Below are 6,651 nucleotides of genomic sequence, written 5' to 3'. Positions count from 1 at the left end.
ACACCATTTATTTAACACTGCCGTGCGATCCGATGCACAGTTGCTAGGTGACCAGAGCCCAGGGATGCGAGGATAACGTGGGAACGGCTGCGCAGGTCAGCCCTGGTCCAGCTCCTCAGCATCACATCTCTGGGATGCATCAGGATGTGGCTCCATACCCAGGGAGCAGCATGAGGAGTGGAGTAAACACAGAGCTTGTGCAGGGGGATGCCAGACAGGGTCCTGAGATCTCTGCCAGCAGAAGGGAACAGAGCCTTCCCCAGCCAGGTCCCAAACCTTCCTCTCTCTTGCAGTTCCTACACTCCTCCTGCCTCCAAATGTCTGCTTACCCTGTTGGGAAATCTCTTCTCACCCTGCCTGACTTGCACTGTTTCATCTGCCTACGGATCGGATAAGCTGATAAAATGTGCTGAACGCACCAAACGGAGCCTGTTCCCTCCATCCTCTCCCTGCCGCCGGCTCATCCAAACCAGCTCTACTGTGTCCAAGGCCTTGAAAATCTCTTTTGCCATTAACACTGCAACAGAGCACGGCGTTTGCAGGGCCAAAGTAAACACGAAATCTGCAGGGATTTTTGTGGTATTGAGGACAACTTAACGACTGGAGCCTGAGGCAGATTTATTGTCACAATTTTCACTGAGGTCTGTAAAATCCAGTGTGTTGCAAGCTGGTCATTAACCTTGGCTTTAGGCTTTCACAGTTCGGGCTTGGGGAGGAGCAGCAAACATTCCGGCGTGTTGCTGTGGGACCGGAGGTAAACGTGGGATCAGCTGTTCCCCACCAAACCTCCTGTTCCCCTTTGCCATATCCAGCCCCTCTTCCGTCTTCCCCACCCTCCCCGAGGGAGACAGTGTTTTCTCCCACCTCCCTCTGGGAGGATTTCACAGTCCCAAGTGGAGGAGGAAAGGTGGGGTTTAACCCCATGGCAGCTCCTGGGAGCCTGAGAGAGAAGGAGTCTTTCTGATTTTTTTCCTTACCAAACCATGAGGCATTTCATACTGACCACTTAAATGAAACCAGACTGTTTAGTCCGAGCAATTACTCATAAGAAGCATCTAATTACTTCTAGTATTGAAAGAGAGCAGAGAAGAATATCCTTGGAGTATAAACTCAGCAAAGAAGCTGCAGCTGCAAGAAGAAAGAGCCTGTGTTACCCGGACACACTCCTCTTCCTCCTCACCCCATGTCTCTGGTCCACAGGCACCCCCAAAAGCATCCAGGGGTGCAATCACCCCTTTCTCCCCCCATCCTTTTACCAAGAACAGTGTAAGCAACAGATGGGAGGGAGGCGATTTGCAAATATACTTCCCAACATACCATATACATGCACTCCTGCAACAGCATGAGGGATAAACCTAAACCACGCTCCGTGGGAAAACATCGCCCAGCTCTCCGGCCAGGCAGCCTGTCCTTCCCGGGAGGCATGGCCAGCCCTCCCAGCCTAATCTCAGCAGCAGATAAGATCAGAGGTTGGCAGAGCCAACCTCCTGTCTGCTGCACTGCGGGCTCTTAGCATCCCAGCCACAGATGAAGTTACAAGGGAGCTGGCTGGCGCTCCAGGCCAGAGATGCCGTCAAGCCCACACCCGCTGCCTCGGCCTCCAGGGACAAGGGAGGATGAGGCTCCGGCTTGGAAACCTCCCAGAGCACTTCAATCTTCTGTCTTGGACAATGCCCCAGGCAGCTGCTCAAAACACTGGTTGTCCCTCTAGAAGCAGAATTGCAAAGATCATCTGTTGCGATCCGCATTTTGCTCTCTCACATCATCTTGCAGGGAGCTCCATGCTCCCTGCCCACCCTGCACCACAGGAGATGCTGCAGCCTGGGAGGAAGAGGGAAACAGCATCAGGGACCACTGCTTCTCCCCAGGGAAGACCACAAGGTTTGGGATCTGCAACAGAGTCCCCATGAGGCCAAAAGACAACCAGTAGCACACGGGCATGGAGGAGGCTGCAGCATGTGTGGTGTGACATGCCCAGGGTGACCACACAGACAGAGCAGGAGCATCTTCCCTGCTCAGTACTACTCCCAGGCAGCAGAGATGATCCTGGAGCATCCTTTGCAGTGGCACTGAGCTGCCTCCATTCCAGCCTTGTCTGAGTTTGAGTGGCTCCTCCACCAAACCTTATCCCCAGGCGCCAGGATGTTTGGAGCACTGGGAGGTGCAGGACTGGCTGGCCACACAGCTCTTCATCAGCTCTCCATTTTTCCATGATTACTCTAAAACGTGGATTTCACATTAGACCACCAACAGGGAACAAGAACAAGGATCCTCTCCTTGTCTGCTACAGCAATTTTGGGGAGTTCTCCCCTCTTTTGGCAACAGGAATGGTTGGCTGATGCCAGCACTGATGCTAACTAAAGCTAGGTGGAAATAAAAAGTCCCCAGCTTCTCTGTACCAGCATTCCATTTCCAGCCAGCACTCTCTCCCATCCAGGACTTCAGCAAGGACTTTCCAAGAGCCTCTGGTTGCCCTCCAAAGGGGATTGCTGTCCTCTGCCAGCCAGGGACACCCCTGGGTTTGTCCAGGGCCACCACAGCACACGATGGGACTTTGTCACCCTCTTGTGGCTTACCAGGGCTGGCAGGCTTGTTGTGGCTTTGAGGTGGCCACATCCAGGACCCCCAACTCCAGGGAAGGCAGGGGAGTACCTTCAGCCTCCTCCTTACTCCAGCATCCCTGCTTTGGCCTTTTGCTCACAGCGATTTGGGGAGGCTGTTCACCCCCGGATGATTAGCTTTCCTGGCTCTTCTGCCCTGAGTCATACATCTCCAGGGCAATTTCTTGCCCATCTGGTTCAAGGAAGAGCTTCCCTCAACTGAGACACCTCTGCTCGCCCCACGCTCCTGGCAAGCCATGGAAAGTGCCTGCGAGTCATTCAGATTGGGTTGCTTTAAGGCACTCCCTCCTTCCCAGTTTAGGTGGCTGGAAATCTCCTATCCAATTCCCAACCCACCCAAATCTCAGCTAGAAAATTAAGCTGCACCAGCTTCTAAGACAGAGATTCATTCAGCCTTATCTGAAAGCCATTTCAAGTATGTCCAGATTCCTAATGAAACTTGGATAAAACCCGAGAGATTAATAACAGTGAAGGGCTTTTGTGGATAATGGTTTTCTTCTGTTTCCAAGAGAAACATATATATGTGGTTTGGTAGAATCTCTGCATACATTTTTTTGGCAGAAAAGCCAAAATAAATCCCTATACTGCAACAACCCTCGAGCATGATAAGGCAAGAATCTGTTTGCAATTCCTGTGTATTGTTGTCATACACAGATAAATGGGCATTTCTGGCCACACTGTCCCCTCAGCAGGACAGGGAGGACAGGGAGTAATGGTGCTACAAGAAGCCCATCTCAGCTGTCCACACCAGTGCAGGTCCAAGACTAGTCCTCTCCTATGTTACTTCTACACAAGCACACTCATATCTGTTGCTCCTGAGTTAAACCTAGGTTTTTCTGGTACATCAAAGTACATTACATCAGTCTGGAGACTGTGGTTGGAACCAGCGTGGGGCTGCATCCCACCCAAGCAGAGGCAGAGTGCTCCACAGCCTGCATGGGAAGCCCAGGAGGAGACAGGTTTGGGTACCAGGACCACAAGCTTTCCATCCTGCCCACCTCATTGTCTGGCAGAGAGCAGGCAGCGTGGCCAGGGAATGGCTCAAGGGTGCTTCACTAATTATCCACTCAGAGAAAGGATTTTAGGAGTGGAGCAGCACCCACTTGAGTGGGCTCCCACACCATACACATGTTGTTTCACCTCACAGCAGTATCCCCATCACAAGAGGGAAAGACACCTCAGAACGGACCCAGAGAGAGGGAAGTCACTGCAGACTCCACAGGCATCTGCTCATGCTGGGTGACCCACCTTCTCTGCGGTGGGTGCCTGTCCTGGGCAGGAGCAGGAGTTTTGGTCTGCAGCCAGTCAGGCTGGCTCAGCACTCATGCAGGACCATCACTCCAGCCTCAGCTGCTCATGCCACAAGCATCAGGAAGGGCTGGCACCACCACGGCATGAGGCAGGACTCATGCTGGATGTGCTAACACAAGTCTCCCCTGCCTTCACACTGAGCACTGCCAGACAAGGCTAGGCCCTTGCAGGGTGTTTTGTCCCTCGTGGGGTCTCCCCTCAACCCACAACCACTTGGCCAATGGGTGCAGGTCATGGGGAAGCCATGCTCTTCACAACCCTTCTCCTTCTGAGGCAAGACACCCAACGAAGGGGCCTCAGTGACTGCCCAGAGCACTAATGCATCTGGCATCTGTCCACTCCCCTCCCTTAACCACAGTGGCTTTTTCCATCTTCATAAGCAGGGAAAGCAATCACCATAATGAATGTCCCTGAAGCTCTCACCACGGCACTCAGGATGTGCTAAACGAAATAAACACACATCAAGAACCCATTAATGGTGCTGTCCTTGTGCCCAGCAGCCACGCTCAGGCATGAGAGGACTGGGAAGGGACACTAATGTACAAAGCAGAAACCCTCAGAAAGAGAGGCCTGAATTATTAATTTCTATCTCTTTTTTTCCCCTGTTTTCAGATTGCTGCATCCCACTGCCAGCATATGGCTGTGCCCACCCCAGGACAGTGCTGGCAGGGAGGGCAGTGGGACATGCTGCTGCACAGTGATGCTCCTCACAGTGTATCCTCCCTTGGGTGACCCATCCTGCCCTGACAAGCCTCCTCTCTTTCACAGCCTCCCAGACTCTACACAGGGTGGAATTCAGAGCAAACCAGCTGGCCACAGGTGGTGATTATGGTCAGGGACTGTGCAGTAGAGACCCCTGGGGTGGTAGAAGCATGAGCAGGAGCTGACTGTGCCAGGGCAAAGTTATAGGATTCAGCCACATGAGCAGGGCAACTCTGATGAAAAGCAAGGGGTTGTCCTCCTCTCTCAGGCTCATATTAAGCCACTTAACCAGGAGCAAGGGTTTTGCTCTGCTCAGAATGGAGCTGAGAAAGCTCAGGATGCTGGAAGTGCACAAGCCACAGTGCAGGTCCATAGCATGACCCCAGCACGAGCAGCCCCTGCCTCTTCCCGCTCCCTCCTTCCCCTCCTTTTTCTGCCGCATGCCTTTTGACTTCAGTTAAAGCAGCAAAGGATGTCAGAGAAAAATAATACCCCAGATCTCTGGCTGCATGAAGGCAAACACAGCCCCTTCCCTCTCCTCTCAGGTAGAACTGCTGAGACCTGGATCAACACAGCAGAGCTGTTGTGGCTGTTGGTGTTGGCCATGCTGCTCTCAAGGCTGCCAGGTCTTTTAACAGGGATAATCTTACAAACGAGAGCAAAAGCCTGGGGGAAAGCAGGGTTGGGCTGGGGGTTGATTAATAATAACAGCCCTTCTGCTTGCTGCATCGATGTATATTAGATCTACTACCAAAAAACCTGAGAAATTAAATGGCTTAATGCTACTCAATGTTCAGTGCCAGCACTGAATAACTGCCACGCCAGCAGACACACAGGCAGTGAGACACAGCCAGAGAGACACTTCCAATCAAGATTGTTAAGCATATTGCAAGCAAATTTTAATGTCACGTCTTCTGCTTGTTGGAGTTCTCAAATCTGTTCTTTCAGCTACTGAAATTAAAAGGCTGTTTTATATTCCACAGGCTTAGGGGTGACTTTTTTCCCCAAATTAATTAGTTTGAAACTAAAAGGGCTGGGTCACTCTGAGTTTCAGTGATGGAGCTGTTAGGATATATGTATATATTATTTTTAATTTTTTTTTTCACTTCTGAGCTGCTCCTTCTCATCTGGCAGCAAGCTGCCAGAGGGTGAGTCAATATTATTCAATGCCTGCCTCGCAGCTTAGCAGAAATGATCTGATCACCCCAAGCTGCAAGTGGCCACATCACAGAAATCCCCTAAGCTTTGGCTGTGTGGAGTTCTGTGGATCCAGGATGTGGATCCATCCAGGCTGTGGGGCTGAGAAAGAGGTAGCTGTGGGGACACAGCCCAGCTCTCCAGAGGGGCCAAGGGCTAAGCTGGAGTGGCAGGGAGGGCTATGCTGCTCTCTCATTCCTATTCTTCCACCTTGTGCAAAAATCCTATGAACATAACATGGGAATTGAGTGTCATTTAGAACCCCCAAGTCCCCAAAGGCAGTGTGGAGCAGATGTTTCAAAACTAAATGCTGGTTTCATCACCAATAAAGTGCTGTGTGCTCAGTTTGGCCTCCACAAATGTGGCTGGTTAGTCCATGAATGTGACTTGGACACCCAGGTCCAGGAGGGCACCTGCCACCAAGCTGCTGTGCATGCCTGAACAATCCTCAGTGTATTTGCAAAACTGTAGGCAGAAAGCTGCCCAAGCGAGGCCGAGCAGCAGCAGCAGGGACATGTACACAAAACAATGCCATGATTCATCTGAGATTGCCATAACCCATCGCATTTCATCAGGATGCTGTGGCATTTAAAATGGCATTTCCTCCCATCTGCTGTGCATTAGCAGACAAAGAAAAGGAGGAGGGGGGAGAGAACAGCAAAACAAAGAGGGGAGAATAAACTGGGATTCCTGAGTCAGACTGTTCCCAAAGCAGCCCCTTGTCCTTGCAGAGCCTGAGCCCACTGGCTGGGAAGATGACAGTGATTCTGGCCATGGACAATTTTGCCACCGGAGCTGCCTGGGGCCTGGCTGCAACCCA

This window comes from Acanthisitta chloris, unplaced genomic scaffold (assembly GCF_000695815.1).
Source record: "Acanthisitta chloris isolate BGI_N310 unplaced genomic scaffold, ASM69581v1 scaffold24385, whole genome shotgun sequence".
Taxonomy (NCBI): Eukaryota; Metazoa; Chordata; class Aves; order Passeriformes; family Acanthisittidae; genus Acanthisitta; species Acanthisitta chloris.
The sequence above is the reverse complement of the archived record's forward strand: the minus strand, read 5'-3'. Positions refer to the sequence as shown.